This window comes from Pristiophorus japonicus, chromosome 13 (assembly GCF_044704955.1).
Source record: "Pristiophorus japonicus isolate sPriJap1 chromosome 13, sPriJap1.hap1, whole genome shotgun sequence".
Lineage (NCBI taxonomy): Eukaryota > Metazoa > Chordata > Chondrichthyes > Pristiophoridae > Pristiophorus > Pristiophorus japonicus.
The window spans coordinates 96,335,164-96,361,348 of NC_091989.1; the positions used below are offsets into that span (position 1 = coordinate 96,335,164).

General features: G+C 49.9%; 1 protein-coding gene across 2 annotated transcripts in view; it reads left to right on the forward strand.

Moving 5' to 3' along the window:
• Positions 1-26,185, forward strand: part of elmo3 (engulfment and cell motility 3) — a 133,382-nt gene that overhangs the window by 1,509 nt on the left and 105,688 nt on the right. The window contains exon 2 of one of the 2 annotated variants that reach the window (XM_070897769.1): positions 24,734-24,953. The exons of the other annotated variant lie outside the window; for it this stretch is intronic. The gene's annotated coding sequence lies outside the window, so the exon portion shown is untranslated. The remainder of the gene's footprint in view (positions 1-24,733; positions 24,954-26,185) is intronic. 2 annotated transcript variants of the gene reach the window in all.

Sequence of the window (26,185 nt, forward strand, 5' to 3'; positions counted from 1 at the left end):
GGATGTAAAAGATCCCATGGCACTATTTTTGAAGAAGAGCAGGGGAGTTATCCCCGGTGTTCTGGCCACTATTTATCCCTCAACCATCAATAAAAAGCAGATGATCTGGTCATTATCACATTGTTGTTTGTGGGAGCTTGCTGTGCTGCACGTTTCCGACATTACAGTCGTGACATCACTTCAGAAGTACTTCAGTGGCTGTAAAATGGATTCATGAGGTTGGAAAAGGCGCTATATAAATCCTTTTTTCTAAACAAGTGGTTCCCGTGCCCTCGCATAGAATGAGAAATGGGGATCGAGGGTGATGGAGCACTGACCAGATGCTGCCCTGAAGCTGAGAGTAGATCTATATCGCAGTTAAGGTTGTGTAAGACACGAGCCCAGCGCTAAACACACAGACACCAATCAATACCTTCAAAGCACTGCCAACACTTTGAACCAGTACTTCATGTCCCGGGGCTTCGTGCAGCTCGGCTTACAGTGTCAGAGTGATGGATGAGACCTAGTCAGGAGGGAAGGGCCTCGGTTGAAGAATCCAATGTCAGTGTTTCACCTGAGCCACTGTGAAAACCTACCCAGTAATGAGCATCACCCGTACCAATGGATTTATGTATTTCGCTTCGTTCTCAGGATGTGACCGAGTAGCTAGATGAAAACCATTTCCAGAGATTGAGGGGTCTCGAACAAGGGGACTGGTGTATATATGTCTGATTACATGTACAGAGAGCGGGTGAAACAGAGGGTTGTGAGGCTGTGAATGCACTGCTGGAGTTGGTGATCGAAACAGAGACCATGTCAACATTGTAGAATGGGAGAGATGGGTGGGTGAAGGAAAGGGGAATAAACGGATCATAAGATAAGGATGATTGCTTGCGAGGAGGATAAACACGCAAGGACTGGTCTAGAGGCAACAATGGCATGGATGAGGGTTTCAGCAGCAGATGAGCTGAGACAGGGTTCGAGATGGGCGATGTTATAGAGGTGGAAATCGGCAGTCCGTAGTGATGGTGTGGATGGTAGGGGAGTGCATGATAAGGGAGAATACGAAAAAATTAGGACAGAAGTCAAAAAAACAATTCGGAAGACAAAGAGGAATTATGAAATTAAATTATCAAAGAACATAAAACAAAATAGTAAAATATTTTACTGGCATATCAATAAAAAAAAAAGGAAGATGGGATGGGAATAGAGCCATTGTGGGATAGACAGGATAATACCACAGGTAACGATAGAGAGATGACAGAAATATTAAATAATTATTTTGCTTCAGCGAGATAGAACAGGTGGACATGGCATTGGATGATGAAATTAGTAATGAGATAAGTACATTTAAAATAAAAGAGGGGATTTATTAAATAAACTAATCAAACTCAAAAAGGATAAAAACCCTTTGTCCGGATGGATTGCATCCATACATTTTTTTAAATCTAGGGAAGAGATAGCAGGGGCATTACTACACATATTTAGTAATTCATTAGAAAAAGGTGTAGTGCCAGAGGACTGGCAGATAGCTAATGTAATACCTATATTTTAGAAGGGGTATAGAACATGTCCAGGGAATTGTAGACCAGTCAGTTTAACATCGGTGTAAGGAAAAATAGTGGAATCCCTACTAAAGAAGAAAATAGAAGAACATCTAGAAACCAAAAATATAATAATGAATAGTCAGCATGGATTTCAAAAGGGAAAGTTTTGCTTGACCGACCTCATTGGTATTTTTTGAAGAGGTAACAGAGAGAGTAGACAATGGTAATGAAGTAGATATAATTTATCTAGATTTTCAAAAGTCCTTCGATAAGGTACCCCATAATAGACTGATGAACAAAGTCAGAGAATGCAGAGTCAGGGGACAAATAGCAGAATGGATCGCTAGCTGGCTTCAAGATAGAATGCAGGGAGTAGGGGTAAAGGGTAGCTGTTCACAGTGGCAGAAGGTGGGCAGTGGTGTTCCACAAGGATCAGTGCTGGGACCACTGTTGTTCACAATTTATATTAACGATTTAGTCTTTGGAATCAAAAACACAATTTCTAAATTTGCGGATGACACCAAATTGGGGGTATAGTCAATACTGAGGAGGACTGCAACAGGAGCACATTAATAAAATTACAGAATGGGCATATAATTGGCAAATGAAGTTCAACACATAAATGTGGGTTAGTACATTTTGGTAGGAAGAATAGGGAAGTCACTTATTACTTGGAGGGTGTGAGTCTGGGTGGGGTAGAGGAACAAAGGGACCTCGGAGTACAGATACACAAAACACTAAAAGTAGCGACATGGTTAACAAGGCCGTATAAAGCAAACCAAGCACTAGGGTTTATTTCCAGACGTATAGAATTGAAAAGTAGGGAAGTTATGCTAAACCTGTATCCAACCTTGGTTAGACCACACTTGGAGTACTGCGTACAGTTCTGGTCACCATATTATAAACAGGATTTAGAGGCACTGGAGAGGGTACAGAGAAGATTTACAAGGATGATACCAGAAATGCGAGGGTATACATATCAGGAAAGGATGAACAGGCTGGGTCTCTCTTCTCTTGAAAAACAAAGGCTGAGGGGTGACCTAATAGAGGTCTTTAAAATTATGAAAGGTTTTGATAGAGTGGATACAGAGAGAATGTTTCCACTTGTGGGGAAGAGCATAACTAGAGGCCATCAACATAAGATAGTGACCAAGAAATCAAATAGGGAATTCAGAAAAAGATTTGTTATCCAAAGAGTGGTGAGAATGTGGAACTTGCTACCACAGGGAATGGTTGAAGCGAATAGTACAGATGGATTTAAGGGGAGGCTAGGCAAGTATATGAGGGAGAAGGGAATAGAGGGTTATGCTAATAGACTTAGATGAGGAAAGACGGGAGGAGGCTCGAGTGGAGCATAAACGCCGGCATGGACTGGTTGGGCCGAATGGCCTGTTTCTGTGCCATATATCCTATGTAATCCTATGTAATCCGATGTAATATGTTGTCGGAAACTCATCTCGGGGTCAAATATGACACCAAGGTTGAAAACAGTCCAGGTTCAGCCTCAGATAGATGCTAGGGAGAGGGATGGAGTTGGTAGCTCGGGAACGGAGTTTGTAGTTGGGACTGAAGACAATGGCTTCGGTCTTCCCAATATTTAGTTGGAGGAAATTTCTGCTGATCCAGTACCGGATGTTTGACGAGCAGTATGATAATTTAGAGACTGTGGAGGGTTCGAGAGAAGTGGTGGTGAGGTAGAGCTGGGTGTCGTCAGCGTACATGTGGAAACTGACGCTATGTTTTCAGATGATGTCGCTAAGGGGCAACATGTAGATGAGAAATAGAAGGGGGCCAAGGATAGATCCTTGGGGGACACCAGAGGTAACGATGCGGGGACGGGAAGAGAAGCCGTTGTAGGTGATTCTCTGGCTGCGATTAGATAGATAAGAATGGAACCAGGCGTGTGCAGTCTCACCCAGCTGGACGATGGTGGAGAGGTGTTGGAGGTGGGTGGAGTGGTCAACCGTGACAAAGGCTGCAGACAGGTTGAGAAGGGCGGGGAGGGATAGTTTACAATGGTCACAGTCACATAAGATGTCATTTAACTTTGAGAGCCGTTTGGGTATTGTGGCAGAGGCGGAAACCGGATTGGAGGGATTCAAACATGGAGTTGTGGGAAAGATGGGCACGGATTTGGGAGGCAACAACACGTTCAAGGACTTTGGAGAGGAAAGGGAGGTTGGAGATGGGGCAGTAGTTTGCAAGGACGGGGGGGGGGGGGTGCGGTGTGGGTCAAGAGCAATGTTTCCCCTGATTTATTTTTGGGCTACACGATCCCTTTAACGGGCTGTGCGACCCATTCACAGTTTCACGTGTGTGCGAAATTTGACATTTGAAATGCCGATCTCGGGCGTGCAGCTTAGAGGGAACGTAGAATCACAGATATTCGCAGCACGGAAGGAGGCCATTCGGCCCATCGTGTCTGTGCCGGCCAACAAAGACTGTTCAGCCTAATCCCACTTTCCAGCTCTTGGTCTGTAGCCCTGTAGGTTACGGCACTTCAAGTGCATATCCAAGTACTTTTTAAATGCTATGAGGGTTTCTGCCTCGACCACCCTTTTCAGGCAGTGAGTTCCAGACTGCCATCACCCACTGCGTGAAAAAGATTCTCCTCAAATCCCCTCTAAACTTCCTACCACTTACTTTAAATCTATGCCCCCTGATTATTGACTCTGCTAAGAAGAATAGGTCCTTCCTATCCACTCTATCCAGGTCCCATATAATTTTATACACCTCAATTAAATCTTCTCTCTGTCTCCTCTGTTCCAAAGAAAACAAACCCATCCTATCCTTCTCCCGTCCAGGCAACATCCTCGTAAATCTCCTCTCTACCCTCTCTAGTGCAATCACATCTTTCCTGTAATGTGGTGACCAAAATCGCACGTAGTACTCCAGCTGTGGCCTAACTAGTGTTTTATACAGTTCAAGCATAACTCCTGTTCAAAAAAAGAGGCAGACTAAAAGCAGGAAACTACAGACCAGTTAGCCTAACATCTGTGATTGGGAAAATGTTGGAGTCCATTATTAAAGAAGCAATAGCAGGATATTTGGAAACGCATAATTCAGGCAGGCAGAGTCAGCATGGTTTTATGAAGGGGAAGTCATGTTTGACAAATTTGCTAGACTTCTTTGAGGATGTAACGAACAGGGTGGATAAAGGGGAACCAGTGGATGTGATGTATTTGGACTTCCAGAAGGCATTTGGCAAGGTGCCACATAAAAGGTTACTGCACAAGATAAAAGTTCACGGGGTTGGGGGTAATATATTAGCATGGATAGAGGATTGACTAACTAACAGAAAACAGAGAGTCGGGATAAATGCTTCATTCTCGGGTTGACAATCAGTAACTAGTGGGGTGCCGCAGGGATCAGTGCTGGGACCCCAACTATTTACAATCTATATTAACGATTTGGATGAAGGGACCGAGTGTAATATAGCCAAGTTTGCTGATGATACAAAGAGCGGGGAAAAGCAATGTGTGAGGAGGACACAAAAAACCTGCAAAAGGACATAGACAGGCTAAGTGTGTGGGCAGAAATTTGGCAGATGGAATATAATGTTGGAAAGTGTGAGGTCATGCACTTTGGCAGAAAAAAATCAAAGAGCAAGTTATTTTTTAAATGGAGAAAAATTGCAAAATGTTGCAGTACAGTGGGACCTGGGGATCCTGGTGCATGAAACACAAAAGGATAGTATGCAGGTACAGCAAGTGATCAGGAAGGCCAATGGAATCTTGTCCTTTATTGTAAAGGGGAGGGAGTATAAAAACAGCGAAGTCTTGCTACAGTTATACAGGGTATTGGCAAGGCCACACCTGGAATACTGCGTACAGTTTTGGTTTCCATATTTAAGAAAGGATAGACTTGCTTTGGAGGGAGTTCAGAGAAGGTTCACTAGGTTGATTCTGGAGATGAGGGGGTTGACTTATGAGGAAAGGTTGAGTAGGTTGGGCCTCTGCTCATTGGAATTCAGAAGAATTAAAGGTGATCTTATCGAAATGTGTAAGATTATGAGAGGGCTTCACAAGGTGGATGCAGAGAGGATGTTTCCACTGATAGGGGAGACTAGAACTAGAGGACATGATCTTAGAATAAGGAGCCGCCCATTTAAAACAGAGATGAGGAGGAATTTCTTCTCTCAGAAGGTTGTAAATCTGTGGAATTTGCTCCCTCAGAGAGCTGTGGAAGCTGGGTCATTGAATAAATTTAAGACAGAGATAGACAGTTTCTTAAACGATAAGGGGATAAGGGGTTATGGGGAGCGGGCGGGGAAGTGGACCCGAGTCCATGATCGGATCAGCCATGATCTTATTGAATGGCAGAGCAGGCTCGAGGGGCCGTATGGCCTACTCCTGTTCCTATGTTCTCCCTGCTCTTATAGTCTATGTCTTGGCTAACAACGGCAAGTATCCCGTATGTCTTCTTGACCACCTTATCTAATTTTCCTCTATACCTATCTGTGTCCTACCATTTATTGTGTATTCCCTTGCCTTGTTCGCTCTCCCCAAATACACTACCTCACACTTCTCCAGATTGAATTCCATTTGCCACTGTTCTGTCCACCTGACCAGTCCATCGATAGCTTCCTGCAATCTACAGTTTTCTTCTTCATTATCAGTCGTTATGGAACGTTGGTCAAGGATTGTTTTTTGAGGAGAGGGGTGATGACGACAGATTTGAAGGAGAGGGGGACAGTACCTGAGGAGAGAGAACCGTTAACAATGTCGGATAACATGGGAGCCAGGAAGGGAAGTTGGCAGTCAGCAGTTAGTGGGAATAGGATCGAGAGAGCAGGAAGTGGGTCTCATGGACAGGATGAGCTTAAAGAGGGCATGAGGGGAGATCGGAGAGAAACTGGAGAAAGATGTGAGTTCAGGGCTCGGGCAGGAGGGAACCTTTGAGGAAGGTTGGCCCAGTGGGCTAGGGAAGGGAGGGAATTGGCAGAGGCAGCTGATAGGATGATGTCAATCTTAGTGACAAGGAAGTCCACGAGCTCCTCACATTTGTTGTTGAAGGCGAAGGTGGAGGAAACAGGGGTGAGCGGTTCAAGGAGATGGTTTGCAGCAGCGAAAAAAAGCCGGGAGTTTTCTTTACATTCCAGGATGGTCCTGGAATAGTGAGCAGTTTTTGGCAGACGAGCAAGCCTCGATAACGCTTTGTCTGCTTCGGCCAGATCCAAACTCCAAGTTTGAGCAACACTGAGCACTGGCACCCTTTAAAAGTACAGCACCAAAACTATTTGGAAGCAATCGTGAACTCATTCACATGTTTATCCGGCAGTTATTGGCATTATCAAGAGAACGATTGCATCCTAAATGCTTCCTGTGTTGAAGACTGATCGTACTTTGTCCTGCTCTGACTCATTGTTTTCAAGATTCTCACAACTGAAACTCACGATCAACCTCAGTCTTTTCCTCCTCCTACGAAACCCAAGCTTGCATCACCCAATCGATACTTCCTCATTTCCTGGTCTCTCTTCGCTCAGTTTTAACCATGGAGATGTCCTGTACCACCACAGGCCTAGACCTCGTTTCCTCATGGAAATGAGAAGGAAAGTGTCATGTATTTCACCACCTTGCAATGACTATAAGTATGTAACTGTAACTCATGCATACTGTACCCTTATAATGCATACCCTGACCACAGGGAGTGAGCTCCTCACCTGGGCTTCCAGGTATAAAAGGGGAGGTCCCACCCAGGATCAGGACTCTTCAGTCCTGGAAATAAAGTGAAGGTCACAGATTGACCGCGTCTGATATATCCATGCCTCGTGTGAGTTTGTAACAAGGTGCAGAAACACTACATCTGGCGATGAGAATCGGGAATCACCGAACCATGAGGATGGCCACTGGTGGCACAGAGGAACGCTACTGTGTGGGTGAGGACTGGGATGACTTTGTGGAAAGACTCCAGCAGAACTTTGTCACAAAGGACTGGCTGGAAGAGGCAGCGGCAGACAAGCAGAGGGCGCATCTACTGACCAGCTGTGATCCATAGACGTATGCGCTAATGAAAGACCTGCTCGCACCCCAAAAGCCAGCAGACAAGTCCTTCGAAGAGCTCAGCCAGCTGATCAGTAAGCATCTCAAGCCAGCAAGTAGTGTACACATGGCCCGGCACTGGTTCTACTCTCACCGGCGTCGGGAGGGTCAAAACATCTCGGACTTCGTGGTGGAACTGCAGCGTCTGGCCAGTCTCTGTAAGTTCTCCGATGTCTGCAGAGGGGAGATGTTAAGGGACTTTTTCATCGAGGGCATTAATCATGTCGCATTTTCAGGAAGCTCATAAAGACTAAGGATTTGACGTTAGAAGGGGCAGCGTTGATAGCTCTGACCTTCATGGCAGGGGAAGAGGAGACCAAGCTAATTTATGCGCACAGTCCTGGTTTCAATGTTGCGATGAACCAGGGAGTTAATGGTGTAAAAAGGACACAGAACCCCACAGGCAGGCACGGGCACTTCGACACCGTCCAGGCAGCCAGGATGGGCCTGCAACAGGGACAATAGAAAGGGGATCGGCAATTCACGCCATCACGAGGAACAATGCATCCTGTGATGGGACAATTAACACCCTCCATCAGAGTGATTAGAAACAGCCAAACGGGCCATCAGAGAGGAATGCCTGGGAATAGCCCTTTTGTTAACAGCAATCTCAGCTCATGTGGGGGCAGACACACTGCAAAAATCTGCAGGTTCCAACTTTATACCTGTAGGATTTGTAATGTCACGGGACACCTGGCCAGGATGTGCAAAAAGACAGTAGTGAGGCTAGTCTGCGAGACAGACGTCCCAGACGAGGGGTCTGAAATGCAGGATGAGGCCTGGGGAACTACCATGGAGGCTGAAGTTCAGAGAGTTCATGTGACCGACATCCACAGCTCATACACCAAAACGCCACCCATGATGATGAAAGTCTTGCTGAATGGCATGGAGCTGGATACCGGAGCTAGCCAGTCCCTCATGAGCGCCCAACAATTTGAGAGACTATGGCCACACAGAGCTAGCAGACCCAAACTGGAACGCATTGAGACGCAACTACGTACGTACACCAAAGAGATCATCCCAGTGCTGGGCAGTGCAAACTTGGTGGTAACGCATAATGGATCACAGATCCGGCTGCCACGCTGGATTGTTCCGGGAAATGGCCCCGCGCTCTTGGGAAGGAGTTGGCTAGCTGAGATGAATTGGAAATGCGGGGATGTGCACGCCATTTCATCTGTGGAGAAAAGTTCATGCTCGCAGGTTTTGCAAAAATTCGAGTCACTCTTTCAACCCGGTGTCGGAACGTTTAAGGGCACCAAAGTAGTGATACACATCACTCCGGACACAGACCAGTGCACCTCAAAGCCAGAGCAGTGTCGTACGTGATGCGTGAGAAAATTGAAAGTGAACTGGAGAGGCTGCTCAGAGAGGGCATAATTTCGCCCGTTGAATTCAGCGACTGGGCAAGTCCCATCGTTCCTGTCCTCAAAGCAGATGGCTCGGTCAGGATTTGTGGCGACTACAAAGCCACCATCAACCGAGTGTCGCTGCAAGACCAATACCCGCTCCCGAGAGCGGAGGACCTTTTTGCCACGCTGGCAGGTGGTAAGCTGTTCACGAAGCAGGACCTCACTTCGGCCTACATGACTCAGGAACTGGCTGAAGAATCCAAGCTTCTGACCGCCATCATGACACACAAAGGATTATTTGTTTACAATAGGTGCCCGTTTGGCATTCGTTCGGCAGCGGCTATCTTTCAGCGAAACATGGAAAGCTTGCTCAAGTCCATCCCTGGAACGATCGTGTTCCAAGACGACATCCTCATAACGGGTCGAGACACTGAGGAACACCTCCGCAACCTGGAGGAGGTGCTACACCGATTGGAACGGGTAGGCCTGCGGCTGAAAAAGGCCAAGTGCGTATTTTTGGCCCCAGAGGTCAAGTTCCTGGGCAGGAGGGTTGCCGCAGACGGGATCCGGCCCACTGAATCAAAAACTGAGGCGATTTGCCGGGTGCCCAGGCCCGGAAACACGTCAGAGTTGCGATCATTCCTGGGACCCTTGAACTATTTTGGGAACTTCCTGCCGAACTTAAGCACATCGTTCGAGCCGTTACACATGCTCCTCCGTAAAGGTTGTGAATGGTCTTGGGGGGATTGTCAAGAACGGGCTTTCAATAAGGCGAGGAACCTGCTGTGTTCCAACAAACTGTTGACTTTGTATGACCCCTGTAAAAAACAGGTTTTAACATGCGATTACTCATCCTACGGGGTTGGGTGTGTTTTACAGCAGGGCAACGATGACGGCCGACTCCAACCGATGGCTTACGCCTCTAGGTCGCTCTCCCAGGCAGAGCGTGGATATGGCATGGTCGAGAAGGAGGCACTCGCGTGTGTGTACGGTGTGATAAAGATACAGCAGTATCTTTTCGATAGACGGTTCGAGCTAGAGACGGACCACAAGCCGTTAACATCCCTGTTGTCCGACAGCAAGGCTGTCAATGCCAATGTGCCAGCTCGCATACAGCGATGGGCTCTCATGCTGGCGTATGACTACACCATACGGCACCGGCCAGGTACCGAAAATTGTGCTGACGCGCTCAGCAGGCTCCCACTGGCCACCACCAAGGGGACGTCGGAGCAGAGCGCCGAGATGGTCATGGCCGTTGAGGCTTTTGACACTGCGGGCTCCCCCATCACAGTCCGCCAGATCAAACTCTGGACCAACAGGGACTCCCTCTTTTCCATGATGAAGAAATGTGTCCTAACTGGGGACTGGGCGCCCGCACACGGGGCGTGCCCCGAGGAAGTCAGGCCGTTTCAGAGACGGATGGATGAACGCTCTGTCCAAGCCGACTGCCTGTTATGGGGCAGCCAGGTAGTCATGCCCGAGAAAGGAAGGGAAGCGTTCATCAGGGAACTCCACAGCGAGCACCCTGGCATCGTGTTAATGAAGGCCATTGCCCGGTCACACGTGTGGTGGCCGAGGATTGACTCAGACCTGGAACACTGGGTTTGCAGGTGCATGAAGTGCGCCCAGCTGGGCGAGGCCCCACTCAGCCCGTGGCCCTGGCCCACCAAGCCATGGTCACGTATTCACGTAGACTATGCGGGCCCGTTCATGGGAAAAATGTTCCTGATCGTTGTCGATGCATACTCGAAGTGGATCGAGTGCATCATATTGAATTCGTGCACGACATCCATCACTGTGGAGAGTCTGCGTACGGTTTTCGCGACTTACGGCTTGCCAGACATCCTGGTCAGCGATAATAGCCCGTGTTTTACCAGCCATGAATTCCAGGAGTTTATGTTGGACAATGGGATCAAGCACGTCCGGACAGCGCCGTTCAAACCGGCCTCCAATGGCCAGGCGAACGGGCGGTCCAAGTCATAAAGCAGGGCATGCTACGCATCCAAAGACCCTCCCTTCAGTACCGCCTATCGTGCCTCCTGCTGGCCTACAGGTCCCGGCTGCACTCGCTCACAGGAGTCCCGCCAGCGGAACTCCTCATGAAATGCACGCTCAAGACACGGCTGTCCCTCATTCACCCAGACCTGGCAGACATTGTTGAGGGCAAGTGCCGGTCCCAAACCGAGCTCCATGATCGAGACTCAAGGGGGAGGTGTATAGAAATAGATGACCGGGTATTTGTTCTTAACCATGCTTTGGGACCCAAATGGTTTGAGGGCACCGTAAATGGCAAAGAAGGAAACAGGGTCATGGTGGTCAGACTAAACAATGGGCAGATATGCCGCAAACACTTGGACCAAGTAAAGACTAGGTTCAGTGCAGACACGGAGGAACCGGAAGAAGAGCAGGAGATGGCACCCACACCACTGCCAGCGCACGAGCAACAAAGACAGCCCCCAGCATGCACAGTCCCTGCGGCCAGCCCGGACAGGCCGGAATCACCTCAAGTGACAGAGGCGTGTGCTGAGGCTCAGCCACCAGAGCCACAACTGCGGCGCTCCACGAGAGAGCATCGACCACCCGATAGACTTAACCTCTGAAACTAAAAGACCTAAGGGGGGAGGTGATGTCATGTACTTCACCATCTTGCAATGACTATAAGTATGTAACTGTAACTCATGCATACTGCACCTGTACCCTTGTAATGCACACCCTGACCACAGGGAGTGAGCTCCTCACCTGGGCTTCCAGGTATAAAAGGGGAGGTCCCACTCAGGATCAACACTCTTCAGTCCTGGAAATAAAGTGAAGGTCACAGAGTGACCGTGTTTGATATACCCATGCTTCGTGTGAGTTTGTAACAAGGTGCAGAGACACTACAGAAAGAAAGAAAGACTTGCATTTATATTGCGCCTTTCATGACCTCAGGATGTCCCAAAGCAACCAATGAAGTACTTTTTGATGTGTAGTCACTATTGTAATGTCGGAAACGTGGCAGCCAATTTGCGCACAGCAACTCTCACAAACAGCAATGCGGTAACGACCAGATGATGTGATTTTAGGTGTTGGCTGGGGAATAAGTGTTGGCCAGGGCACTGGGGAGAACTCATTAGGAATGTGGTGACAGGGCACTTCAAAAAAAATCATAAGATTGGGCAGAGTCAACATGGATTTATCAAAGGGAAATCGTATTTGACAAATCTGTTAGTACTTTTTGAGGTTGTAACCATCAGGGTAGATAAGGGGGAACCAGTGGATGTGGTGTATTTGGATTTTCAAAAAACATTCAATAAGGTGCCACACAAGAGGTTATTACACGAAATTAGGGCTCATGGGATTGGGGGTAATGTACTAGCATGGATTGAGGATTGGTTAACGGACAGAAAACAGAGAGTAGGGATAAATGTGTCACTTTCAGGTTGGCAGGCTGTAACTAGTGGGGTACTGCAAAGATCAGTGCTGGGGCCCCAGCTATTCACAATCTATATTAATGACTTAAATGAGGGGACTGGTTGTAATATATCCAAGTTTGATGATGATACAAAGCTAAGTGGGAATATAAGTTGTAAAGAAGATGCAAATGGATATAGACAGGCTAAGTGTGTGGGCAAGAATGTGGCAGATGGAATATAATGTGGAGAAATGTGAAGTTATCCACAAAAGCAGAATATTTTTTTTTAAAGTTGAGAGATTGGGAAGTGTTGGTGTTCAGAGGGAACTGGGTGTCCTTGTACACGAATCACTGAAAGTTAACATGCAGGTACAGCAAGCAATTAAGAAAGCAAATGGTATGTTGGCCTTTATTACAAAGGGATTTGAGTATAAGAGTAAATAAGTATTACTACAATTATATAGGGCCCTGGTGAGGCCGCACCTGGAGCACTGTGTACAGTTTTGGTCTCCTTACCTAAGGAAGAATATATTTGCCTTAGAGGGAGTGCAGCGAAGGTTCGCTCGTGATTCCTGGGCTGAGGGAATTGTCCAGTGAGGAGAGATTGAGTAGACTAGGCCTATATTCCTTGGAGTTTGGCAGAATGAGCGATGATCTCATTGAAATATAAAATTCTTACAGGGCTTGATGCAGGGAGGATGTTTCCCCTGGCTGGGGAGTCTAGAACCAGGGGTCACAGTAGCAGAGTAAGGGGTCGGCCATTTAGGACTGAGATGAGGAGAAATTTCTTCACTCAGAGGGTGGTGAATCTTTGAAATTCTCTACCCCAGAGAGCTCTGTGTGCTCGGTCGTTTAGTATATTCAAGCCAGAGATCGATAGATTTTTGGATACTAATGAACCAAGGGATTGAATGGCGGAGCAGGCTCGAGGGGTCGAAATGCCTACTCCTGCTCCTATTTCTTACGTTCTTAGAACTCCCTTGCTTTTCTTCGAATAGTGCCATAGGATCTTTTACATCCACCTGAGAGAGCAGACATGACCTCGGTTAAAGTCTCGGCCAAAAGACAGCACCTCCGACAGCGCAACACTCCCTCAGCACTGCACTGGCATATCAGCTTGGATGATGTGCTCGAGTCGCCGGAGCGGGACTTGAACCCACAACTTTCCGACTCCGACAGCTGACACACAAAATAAACCTACCCTTTGTCCCACCCCCAAATCAGTTACTAACTTTATCATTTTGAATGCCAAGTAATCTTGGCCAGGATAGAGTCGGGCGGAATAAAAGTGTTATATTTTGAGACTCTCTTCAACCTTTTTCCCCCAAAAAGGAGACTCTGGTTTTTGCTATAAGGTGGCACTTGGCACCTCTGTGTGTGAAAGAGAGACAAATAGGCAGTTCTGCTTTCTCTTCAGTTTTGACCATTAGGCCTATAGACGTGATGCTTTCCCAAGACACTGAATGTCTCCCTGCCCAGCCCTCGCCCCTCTGATCGGTCCATTTGCAGGGTGAGGCTCGAGGTGGTTACAACATATCAGATCAGTTGGAGTGCAGAACCGAAGGTTGACAATCCAATGAATCAGATATTGCAATCTCCTTCAAAGCCAAGGCAAAAAGGATGTATTTTCTGGGGGGGTTTCTGGTTAGTGTCTCGGGCCCAAGGGATGTATTTTCTGGGAGCGGGGGGTAGGATCCGGTTAATGTCTCGGGGCCCCAGGGATTTTTTTGGGGGGAGGGATGGGTGTCCAGTTAATATCTCTGGGCCCAGGGATATATTTTCTGGGAGCGGGGGTGGGAATGGGATCCGGTTAATGTCTCGGGAGCCCCAGGGATATATCATCGGGGGAAGGTCTCTGTGTCAGTGTCTCTGGCCCCAGCGATATTATTTTTGGGGGGGCGGGGTGGGTATCCAGTTAATATCTCGGGGCCGCGGGATGTATTTTCTGGGAGATGGGAGTGGGGTCCGGTTAATATCTCAGGGCCCCGGGATATATTTTCTGATTCGGGGCTATGAGGAGAGAGAGGGGCAATGGGATTAGTTTTGGATTGTTCTGGTCAAATGTCCAGCACAGACACGATGGGCTGAATGGATGTAACCTTCAATGCTTTCATTGATCTTTCTGGTTAGGAATAGTTTTGAAGATTATAGGGTACAGTATAGATTGACAAAAGGATGGTTCCTGTACAGGAATGGGACTGGGTGGAGTTGGATAATGGAAGGTGTAAGATTTGATGCCAGTGTTGCAGTTGATGGATGGGGAAACGTTTATACAGAACGTTCAGGAAATTAAATGAGTGCCACAGTCCACAGTGGGGTAGCTAGGGGTCAAACTCACAAGTATCAGGGAGTCAGTAATAAATCCAATGAAGAATTCAGGAGAAACCTCTTTACCCAGAGAGTGATGAGAATGTGGAACTCACTATGACATGGGAGTGGTTGAGGTGAATAGCATAGATGCATTTAATGGGAAGCTAGATAGGTAAGTGAGAGAGGAAAAACACAAAAGAATATGTTGATAAGGTGAGATAAAGTAGAGTGGGTTGAGATGAGGCTCGTGTGGAGTATTCTGTGGCTCCGTGGGTAGCACTCTTGCCTCTGAGTTAGAAGGTTGTGGGTTCAAGTCCCACTCCAGGCACTTGAGCACAAGAAAATCTAGGCTGACACTCCAGTGCAGTGCTGAGGGATGACTTTGAGATGTCTGGTGCTAGTGAAAGGCACTATATAAATCCAAATCTTTCTTTCTTTCTATTAACACTGACACAGACCAGTTGGGCCCAATGGCCTGTTACCGTGCTGCACATTCTATGTGATTCTGTGCAGCTTGTGCAAGGAGCGATCTTATTGGGCCAACTTACCCTCTCATCCTTTCTTCTAGTCTGTTGAGATGGTAATTCTCAGTAAATTGGGTGTAATCTGCCCCCTCCCAAAAATAGCACTGCCTTGGCATGAATTCAAAGTTAATGTAAAAAATGAGAATGAGGATTATACATTTCCCGTTCAATGAACTAACCCTCCCTTTTCATCGGAACCCCCCCTTAAAGAGGACAGGCATTCAACACTGCACCTTGCCCATGGTGAAGGGGACCTGTACTATTTAACATATTCCATCTCTTTCACTCACACCTTGAGACCAGCGGCAGTATTTGGCCTGTAAAATGGACATCGCAGTCCACCTCCGGACAGTCGCATGCCCCTTGTCTCCCAGCCAAGTTTTGCAGTGATTGGTGGATGTGTCCCTCAACACCCTGAGTACAGGTAACCCTGCCGTTCTCTCCGGCCTCTGAGTCAGAAAGTTGTGGGGTCAAGTCCCACTCCAGGGACTTGAGCACACAAATCCAGACTGACACTCCAGTGCAGTGCTGAGGGAGTGTTGCATTGTCTGAGGTGCCGTCTTTTGGATGAGATGTTAAACCGAGGCCCCGTCTGCTCTCTCAGGTGGACATAAAAGATCCCATGGCACTATTTCGAAGAAGAGCAAGGGGAGTTATCCCTGGTGTCCTGGCCAATATTTATCCCTCAATTAACATAACAAAAACAGATTATCTGGTCATTATCACATTGCTGTTTGTGGGAGCTTGCTGTGCACAAATTGGCTGCCTCGTTTCCCACGTTACAACAGTGACTACACTCCAAAAGTATTTCATTGGCTGTAAAGCGCTTTGAGATGTCCGGTGGTCGTGAAAGACGCTATATAAATGCACGTCTTTCTTTCTTGTATCTCGCTCCATCACAATCTTTCCTCTTCTGTTCCTTTTAACCTCCTCGTATTTCATCTTACAAATCTTTCTTCCCTTGCACTCTCGCGCTGTTGTTATCCCGACTCTTCGCACCGCCTCCTACTCTGTCCCCTCCTTGCCTCCCTCAGCCTCCCCTACCTCCCGCAGGCTGCAGGTCTTCAAAATCGGAGCTTGGCGTCGTCTAACCACTTCTTGATTCACCTCGGCCTCTCCGCTTCTTGTGTTCAGTCTTGATTGTGTCATGCTCTGTTGGCCTTGGCCCTTCACCTAGATTTTCTTAACGAGAGAGAGAGGGAAAAAAATTATTCCATTCAGGATTTCTTTACTCCACTCAATGCTCCTCATTTAAATTCAGGCCCAGCGTGAGTGGTTTAACTGGGCCGAGGTACAAATTGGACATTTTGTTCGTGTTGAAGCAGAAACTTATTTTGATGACTCAGTTATTTGGATCCAAGTTAAATAAAAGGGCAGGGGCTGAGTGTAAACAGGCTCTGGGGCGGCCATTCTTCAGTTCTATAGACGAGCGCACAGTAAAAGCATGGCTCCCCGTGTGTCCGAGGCAAGAAAATGGTTGAGTTGGAGTGTTGGCCGTGGGACTGTCGCTACGGCTGTTCTCTGTTGGCAATTTATTTCCCGTTTTACATCGAATTACATTGAATTTACAGCGTTGAAACAGGCCATTCGGCCCAATTAGTCCGTGCCAGTGTTTATGCTCCACACGAACCTCCTCCCACCCTGCTTCATCTCAACCAATCAGCACATCCTATTCCTTTCCCCTTCATGTGTTTATTTAGTATTAGTATTAGGCAGTCCCTCCTATCGAGGATGACCTGCTTCCACACCAAAAAGGGATGAGTTCACAGGTGTTTCAATGAGGGACCTGACATTCCAGGTCCTGAACTACATCCTGAAGGGTGGAAGATGCCTGTGCGTGGATTCTTTTAAGATAGGGTGGCCGTTGCACACCAGCCACCACACGGACTTGACAGAGCTAGGTCTTGGTCCAGTGGCAAGGCTTAACCAAGACGACTGGAGACCAAGCTCTACTTGAATGCATCTATACTATTCGTCTCAACTGCTCCAGATGGTAGCGAGTTCCATAATCTAACTCCGAGTAAAGAAGTTTCTCCTGAATTCCCTATTGGATTTATCGGTGACTATCTTTCATTTATGTCCCCTAGTTCCAGGTCTCCCCCACAAGTGGAGACATTTCCTCTATGTCTCCCCTATCAAACCCTTTTGTTGTGTCTATAAGCACTCTAGTAATGACTCCACGAGGTATGGTATTATACTTGAACTGTCGTGACCTTAGTCCATTTATTGCAGCACCTGAGTGAGGGTACAGTATGGTGAGCTCCCTTTTATACCTGGTTACCTGTAGTGTGCAGGTGACCCCTAGGTCTGCACAGTTGCACCCTCTGGTGGTACAGGCATGGCATAGACATTGTGAAGATACATTCAAAGGTCTTATGTAACTGTACATTAAGTGTACAGGGTATATACATACACAACATCACTCCCCCCTAAGTCTTGTGCCACTGGCCTTTGCACTGGGTGCTCTGGCCCTCGACTTGAGTGTCCAAAGCCCTTGCACTTTGTCTGTGCTTGGGAATGGCTCTCTCCCTGTAGACCCCCAAGTCCTAATTGCCACAACATTGGGAAATAGTCAGCAGTGGACGGTTGGCGGTTGCGTTGGGAGTTGAGTGGGTTCTGGGTGTGATCCATGTGTCCATGGCTACATACATCCATTTCCCCTCCCCATACATAGACCATGTGTGTGGCTCGACATCTGCATTGGCATACATGTACAGAGAATAAAGAATAGGATTAGTTATATGACTGGGTTCAACAGTAGTAGAACAAGTACATATTACAGGTAAGGTATATACTTGGTACTACAGTCTTGCCCCTGGGGTGTCGGTGCAGGTGGGTGAGGACCCTAGTTCCAGAGAAACCGGACTGTGTCCAGGTTGTCTGATGGCAGCGCTGTGCCCCCTGCCAGCTGGGTGGGCTCGGATCGCTCACCTGGCTGAGTCTCAGGGCCTTTGCCATTGCCTAGTGGTGGGCAGAGCCACAGGAATGTGTGGCCTCCCTGTCCTCCTTTGAGGGCTGCAGGGTCTCCTTGAATGAGGATACAGCAAGGTAAGCTCCCTTTTATACCTGGTTACCTGCAGTGTGCAGGTGACCTCTAGGTCTCCATCAGTTGAACCCTTTGGTGGTTCAGGCATATTGTATACATTGTGAAGATACATTCAAAGGTCTTATGTAACTGTACATTAAGTGTACAGGGTATATACATACACAATACCTTTGATAATTTTAAGGGCCTGTGTTTGACTTTGTTGCCAATGAACCTTGACATTTGCACCAATGTCGCGGATGTCGAAGACCCATGGTTGAGATTTTTTTGGCCCGCCCCTCCCTCACTAGGCTCTGCCGAGGGAATTGACTCGAGGCAGTATAATTGCTGGGTCCTGGCCTCCTGCCAGTGGCCATTCTTTGTGAGGACCATCAAACCATACCGTGTGGACAAGATCTCTGGGGTCCATCGATCCAGCACAGCTCAGTCCACCTCAGTCATGAATGCAAGTGCAGTGATAATTGTCTCAAACATTGATGGATTTTTTGTTAGGTAAGGTTATTAAGTACTGACCCAAGATGGGTAACTGGAGTTGAGGCACAGACCAGCCATGATCTAATTGAATGGCAGAAAGGCTCGAGAGCCTGAATGGCTTATGTTCCATTCTATCGTCTTTATATCTTCTGTATTTATTGACTGACTTGGATGATACCCCTGTAGCTGTGTATAAAAAAACAGATTCTGCAATGATCGAACTGTTGTCCTATGGGTAATGGACACTGTTGAAAGTTAGGACACTGGTCCTTAAGAGTGTGTCAGTATTTACAGGGGGTCCCAGGGACTGGGTCAGTACTTACAGGGGGTCCTCGGGAGTGTCAGTATTTACAGGGGATCCCCAGGAGTGTGTCAGTATATACAGGGGGTACCCGGGAGTGTGTCAGTATTTACAGGGTGTCCCTGGGAGTGTGTCAGTATTTATAGGGTGTCCCCAGGAGTGTGTCAGTATTTACAAGGTGTCCCCGGGAGTGTGTCAGTATTTACAGGGGGTCCCCAGGAGTGTGTCCGTATTTACAGGGGGTCCCCAGGAGTGTGTCCGTATTTACAGGGGGTCCCCGGGAGTGTGTCAGTATTTACAGGGGGTCCCCGGGAGTGTGTCAGTATATATAGGGGGCCCCCCGGAGTGTGTCAGTATTTACAGGGGGCCCCCGGGAGTGTGTCAGTATTTACAGGGGGTCCCCGGGAGTGTGTCAGTATTTACAGGGGTTGCTGGGTTTTAGTAGCTTTGATGCAATTTCAAAATTCTTGGGTAAACTGAGGGCTCGTCCGGGATTTGAACCCGGGACCTCTCGCAAATTTCAAGCAACAACCCCGGAGCAAGAATCATACCCCTAGATCAACGAGCCAACTGCTTTGAGTCTGACTTGTTGAAGTGCAGCTGAGGCAATTTTATGACTGATTTTCTCCCTCCCTTTCTCTGCTCAGGAATACAATTGGGCCATTTTAACTGCAATTCCGATTGTGATCAGCAAATATAGCACAGATCAGCACATGAAACTGAAACTTGGGATCTTTGCAGTAGAAATCTGGAACTCTCTTTCCCCCAAAAAGCTGTCGCTAGCTCTTTGTTAGGTACGGTTAGTAAGTGATATAGAACTGGAGTTGAGGTGCAGATCAGGCACAATCTAACTGAAGTGCAGAACAGGCTCGAGGGACTGAATGGCCTCCTGTTCCTGTGCTTTTGGTGTGTGTAGCTCAGTAACCCCACCAGTCGACACATTTACCCACTGAGCCATCTATAGTGGTTGTTTGTATATTTTCTATCCAAGGACCTCTCTCCTTTTGGCTGCTCCTGACACAAAATGGTTGCTTCGTGGATGCATGGTGGGGGAAGGGGGAATGACTCATTGCTGGAAATGCAGCTTTGAAATGTCCGAGAATGTGACTTCATTCGTGGCCGCCTCCTATTTCTCATGTTCCTGTGGGCCATTAGTTATGGCGGGAAACGAACATTCTTCACAAGTTTCACTAAATGAGGCATGAATGTGCAGTTGCTCCTTTAAAAAAAAAAGATTTGAAAGAACCTGCATTGAAAAAGCGCCTCAGGATGTCCCGAAGCGCTTTGCAGCCAATGAAGTATGTTTGAAGTGTAGTCACTGCTGTAACGTGGGGAGGGGAGAGGCCATGGAGGGATTTGTTTTACTGAGGGATAAATATTGGCCAAGACACCAGGGAGAACTCCCCTGCTCTTCTTCAAAATAGCACCATGGGATCTTTTATGCGCACCAGAGAGGTTTCATCTGAAAGAGGGCACCTCGACAGTGCCGCATTCCCTCAGCACTGCATTGGAGTGTGGAGGGAAATACTGAGGAGTATCTTTATGAACCTATATACAACAACAACTTGTATTTATATAGCGCCTTTAACATAGTGAAACTTCCCAAGGCGCGTCACAGGAGTGTTATAAGATAAAAATTTTGACACCGAGCCGCATAAGTAGAAATTAGCGCAGCTGACCAAAAGCTTGGTCAAAGAGGTCAATTTTAAGGAGCTTCCTGAAGGAGGAAAGAGAGGTGGAGAGGTTTAGGGAGGGAGTTCCAGAGCTTGGGGCCTCGGCAACAGAAGGCACAGCCACCGATGGTTGAGCGATTATAATCAGGGATGTTCAACGGGGCAGAATAAGAGGAGCGCAGACATCTCGGGGGTGATGTGGGACTGGAGAAGATTACAGAGATAGGGAGGGGCGAGGCCATGGAGGGATTTGTAAACAAGGATGAGAATTTTGAAATCGAGACGTTGCTTAACCGGAAGCCAATGATGGTCAGCGAGCACATGGGGATGGGTGAGCGGGACTTGGTGCGAATTAGGACACGGGTTGCCCAGTTTTGGATCAACTCTAGTTTACGTAGGGCAGAACGTGGGAGGTTTTGAATATACAACGGGGCCCAATGTTGAATAAAAAGCACTGTAGAATGTCCTTCTCTTTGACCTCTCCATTGTGATAGGGTATCAGCTGGAACCTGGGACAACATCACGCCCGAGGGCAGTGGGGCGACAGAGGTAACCTTTCTTAACATCAAATAGGCTCTGTTATCTGATCAACCTTTGAAGGTAAACACAGTATCTTGTGAAAGTAGTAACAGCCGGTTTCCTCTGATCTGAGCACAGATACAGTGTGGATTAGAGCCCTGGTTGGGTGCTAACTTCTAACCTTGAACAAAAGGGCTTCCCCCTGAGGTTAGCAGAGGACCAATAGTAGCTGTGGGAAAGTGCTAGTGACCCCTCGTGACCCCACGACGGTTTTTGCGCATGTGATCCTCTTCATTTGGAGGTGGTAGGGAGACTTATTCATTACATAGAATGATCGCGATTTACAGCACAGAAACACACCATTCGGCCCAACTGGTCTGTGTCAGTGTTTATGCTCCACTCGAACCTCCTCCCACCCTCTTCATCTCACCCTATCTGAATACTCTTCTGGTCCTTTCTCCCTTATGTACTTGACTCTTAGGGATGTTGACTGAATGAATTTTGGAGAGGAAAGTTCATGTACCAGGCGCGTGGCAATTTACTGGTTGTGATTCAGGTCAGACTCTAGCATGCGAGTTGTGCTTTTACATCGAGAAGCCTTTAAAATGTGGTTGCAATGTACAACTTGCTATCAGTCACCGTCCTTTGTGGTGCACAGTGCACATTATCTTTAGCGGACCCGAGCTGCACTTTCTTTGTGAGGATATTCCAGCTTCTTTCATTTAATTTAAAAATAAAACCCTCCTACCCCAGTGGGACCCTGCTTAGGGGGAAAGATGGGGGATGGGGGGGTGGTGGGGGGGAATGGGAGGTCAGGGAGGGGGGGAGGGAGTCGTGGGGGGGGAAGTCGCAGGAGGTGGGTGGAGGGGATGTCGCTGGGGGTGGGTGGGTGGGGGGGGAAGTCGCGGTGGGTGGGTGGGTGGGGGGGTAAGTCGCGGTGGGTGGGTGGGTGGGGGGGGAAGTCGCGGTGGGTGGGTGGGTGGGGGGGAAGTCGCGGTGGGTGGGTGGGTGGGGGGGAAGTCGCGGTGGGTGGGTGGGGGGGGAAGTCGCGGTGGGTGGGGGGGGAAGTCGCGGTGAGTGGGGGGGGAAGTCGCGGTGGGTGGGGGGGGAAGTCGCGGTGGGTGGGTGGGTGGGGGGGGAAGTCGCGGTGGGTGGGTGGGTGGGGGGGGAAGTCGCGGTGGGTGGGTGGGTGGGGGGGGAAGTCGCGGTGGGTGGGTGGGTGGGGGGGGAAGTCGCGGTGGGTGGGTGGGTGGGGGGGGAAGTCGCGGTGGGTGGGTGGGTGGGGGGGGAAGTCGCGGTGGGTGGGTGGGTGGGGGGGGAAGTCGCGGGCGTGGGGGGGTGAGTGGGGGGGGGAAGTCGCGGTGGGTGGGTGGGGGGGGGAAGTCGCGGTGGGTGGGTGGGGGGGGGAAGTCGCGGTGGGTGGGTGGGGGGGGGAAGTCGCGGTGGGTGGGTGGGGGGGGGGAGTCGCGGTGGGGGGGGGGGAGTCGCGGTGGGTGGGGGGGAGTCGCGGTGGGTGGGTGGGGGGGGGGGAGTCGCGGTGGGGGGGGGGGGAGTCGCGGTGGGTGGGGGGGAGTCGCGGTGGGTGGGTGGGGGGGGGGAGTCGCGGTGGGTGGGTGGGGGGGGGGGAGTCGCGGTGGGAAGGCGCGGGGGGGGTAGTCGCGGTGGGAAGGCGGGGGGTGGGGGGGGAAGCCGTGGGGGGGAAGTCGCGGGGGGTGGGTGGGGGGGGAAGTCGCGGGCGTGGGGGGGTGAGTGGGGGGGAAGTCGTGGGGGGTGGGTGGGGGGGAAGTCGCGGGGGGTAGGGGGGAAGTCGCGGGGTGTAGGAGGGAAGTCGCGGGGCATGGGGGTGGGAAGTCGCAGTGGGTGGGGGGGGTCACGGTCGGCGGGGGGGGTCACGGTCGGCGGGTGGGGGGAGGAGTTACGGGGGGGTGGGGCGAGTCACGGTGGGCGGGGGGGGGGGAGAGTCACGGTGGGTGGGTGGGGAGGGGAAGTCGCGGTGGGTGGGTGGGGGGGGGAAGTCGCGGTGGGTGGGTGGGGGGGGGAAGTCGCGGTGGGTGGGTGGGGGGGGGAAGTCGCGGTGGGTGGGTGGGGGGGGGGAGTCGCGGTGGGGTGGGGGGAGTCGCGGTGGGTGGGTGGGGGGGGGAAGTCGCGGTGGGTGGGTGGGGGGGGGAAGTCGCGGTGGGTGGGTGGGGGGGGGAAGTCGCGGTGGGTGGGTGGGGGGGGGGAGTCGCGGTGGGGTGGGGGGAGTCGCGGTGGGTGGGTGGGGGGGGGAAGTCGCGGTGGGTGGGTGGGGGGGGGAGTCGCGGTGGGGGGGGGGGAGTCGCGGTGGGTGGGGGGGAGTCGCGGTGGTTGGGTGGGGGGGGGGGGAAGTCACGGTGGGTGGGTGGGGGGCGGGAAGTCACGGTGGGGGGGGGGGAAGTCGTGGTGGGAAGGCGCGGTGGGGGGAAGTCGCGGTGGGAAGGCGGGGAGTGGGGGGGGAAGCCGTGGGGGGGAAGTCGTGGGGGGTGAGTGGGGGGGAAGTCGCGGGGCGTGGGTGGGGGGGGGAAGTCACGGTGGGGGGGGAAGTCGCGGTGGGTGGGGGAAGTCACGGTCGGTGGGTGGGTGGGGGGGGAAGTCGCGGTGGGTGGGGGAAGTCACGGTCGGTGGGTGGGTGGGGGGGGAAGTCGCGGTGGGTGGGGGAAGTCGCGGTCGGTGGGTGGGTGGGGGGGGAAGTCGCGGTGGGTGGGGGAAGTCGCGGTCGGTGGGTGGGTGGGTGGGGGAAGTCGCGGTGGGTGGGTGGGTGGGGGGGAAGTCGCGGTGGGTGGGGGAAGTCGCGGTCGGTGGGTGGGTGGGTGGGGGAAGTCGCGGTGGGTGGGTGGGTGGGGGGGAAGTCGCGGTGAGTGGGTGGGTGGGGGGGGAAGTCGCGGTGGGTGGAGTGGGGGTGGGTGGAGGGGATGTCGCCGGGGGGGAAGTCGCGGGAGTGGGTGGGTGGGGGGGGTGGGGGAGGGGAATGCTGCGGGGCTGGGTTGGGGGCGGGGGGAAGTTATGAATTTGCTGATCTTAGCCAGCACACAGCAGAGTTGCTACAATTAGCTTTGTTGTGTTAGGAAGGGGACAAAATGCCCATCACCGTTACGTGCACGTGTGTGATGTCACTCCTACTGGCTCAGTGGCAGCTCTATCGATTCTCAGTCAGAAGGTCATGGGTTCAAGTCCCACTCCAGAAACTTGAGAACAATATTCTAGGCTGACACTCCAGTGCAGTGCTGCACTGTCGGAGGTGTCGTCTTTCAGATGTGGCGTTAAACCGAGGCCCCGTCTGCTCTCTCACTTGGACGTAAAAGATCCCATGGCACTATATCAAAGAAGAGCAGGGGAGTTATCCTCGATGTCCTGACCAATATTTATCCCTCAATCATCTCGAAAACAGATTATCTGGTCATTTATTTAATTGTGTTTTGTGGGAGCTTGCTGTGCGCAAATTAGTTGTAAAATGCTTTGGGACAACCTGAGGTGTGAAAGGCACTCTGTGAATACAAGTATTTAGTTTGTTCTTACAGGAGTTTAACCACCTCTTTAACTTTAGGTTTTGTGTTTTTGCAGAATGAAAACAAAGCTTAAGACTGGTTTATTTTGCTGGATTTGCTGATTGTTTGTGCTGGAGGAACCCTGTGTGTGACTGAGGCTGTGGGTGAGGGGAACTGTTACAGGCGTGTGCAACTTGTTCTTGCACGCCTTTCAAACCTTGTCCTTCCAGCACTCTGAGTCTCCGCCAGCTGTCCTGGGAACATTCCCACTGCTTTTATCTCTCTTACTCCACCCAGTAAGTTATTTCAAACATTCATTGCCCTTTGCGTAAAGAATTTCCTCCTATTATTTGTTTCAAATGTATTTATTCACCGATCTATATTGATCTATTTTAAAGTAAAACTCTGGGTTTACTTTGTCAATACTATTTAATATTTCAACCTTTAAGAGTGTAAAGCTTTCTCTTCCCCCCCCTCTTTGCTCTCCAACCCTCTCGCCCCCCCCCTCCTCGCTCTCGCGCCCCCCCCTCTCCTCTGCACCCCTCGCTCCTTCTGTCACTCATTTGCTTTTTCTCTTTTGATCCCTCTCTCCCACTCTCTCTCTCTCTCTCTCTCTCTCTCTCACTCTCTTTTGTCTCTTTTATAACTGTCTCTATTTCTTTTTTTCTGTGTGTCTCTAACCTTTCCTCATAACTCATCTCCTTAGGCTTGTCTCTGCATGCTCTCCAGTTCTGACATGTGCCTCCTGTTTGCTTGCTGGCCAGATGGTGCTATCTGTGGATGTGCAGTGAGAATCCTTCGGTGCTTTAAGGGTTAAGCGGATGGTTGTGTGTGGATGGGCGGAGTCACCAACGACCTGTCAGAATATGATTAGACATGTCTGTTCACAGAGCTCCCATTACATTCCTGATTTATGATCGCCCACAACCTCTGGCATAGATCCCACCCAGCTGTTCCTGAGCACATTGTCCCACAAGCTCTTCCATCCCAATCTCCAATTACACAACTCGACCCAAAATGTGTATAAAATTATGAGGGGCCTGGATAGAGTGGATAGAAAGGACCTATTTCCCTTAGCAAAGGGGTCAACAACCAGGGGACATAGATTTAAAGTAATTGGTAGGAGGTTTAGAGAGGATTTGAGGGGAAATTTCTTCACCCAGAGGGTGGTGGGGGTCTGGAACTCAGTGCCTGAAAGGATGGTAGAGGCAGAAACCCTCATCACATTTTAAAAAGTAATTGGATGTGCACTTAAAGTGCCGTAACCTACAGGGCTACGGACCAAGAGCTGGAAAGTGGGATTAGGCTGGGTAGCTCTTGGTCGGTCGGCTGGACACGATGGGCCGAAATGGCCTCCTTCCGTGCTGTAAATTTCTCTGATTCTGTGAGAGGGGTGAGCGAAGAAAAAGGGAGGGAAAACTGTCAGAATTATTTTTTTTTAAGCCTATGTTTTCGCTCATTTGGAGTCGAGCAGTATCCCTGCCCTCAATGGGGTAAAGTGTCCCAAGGTGCTTTACAGAGGCACAAT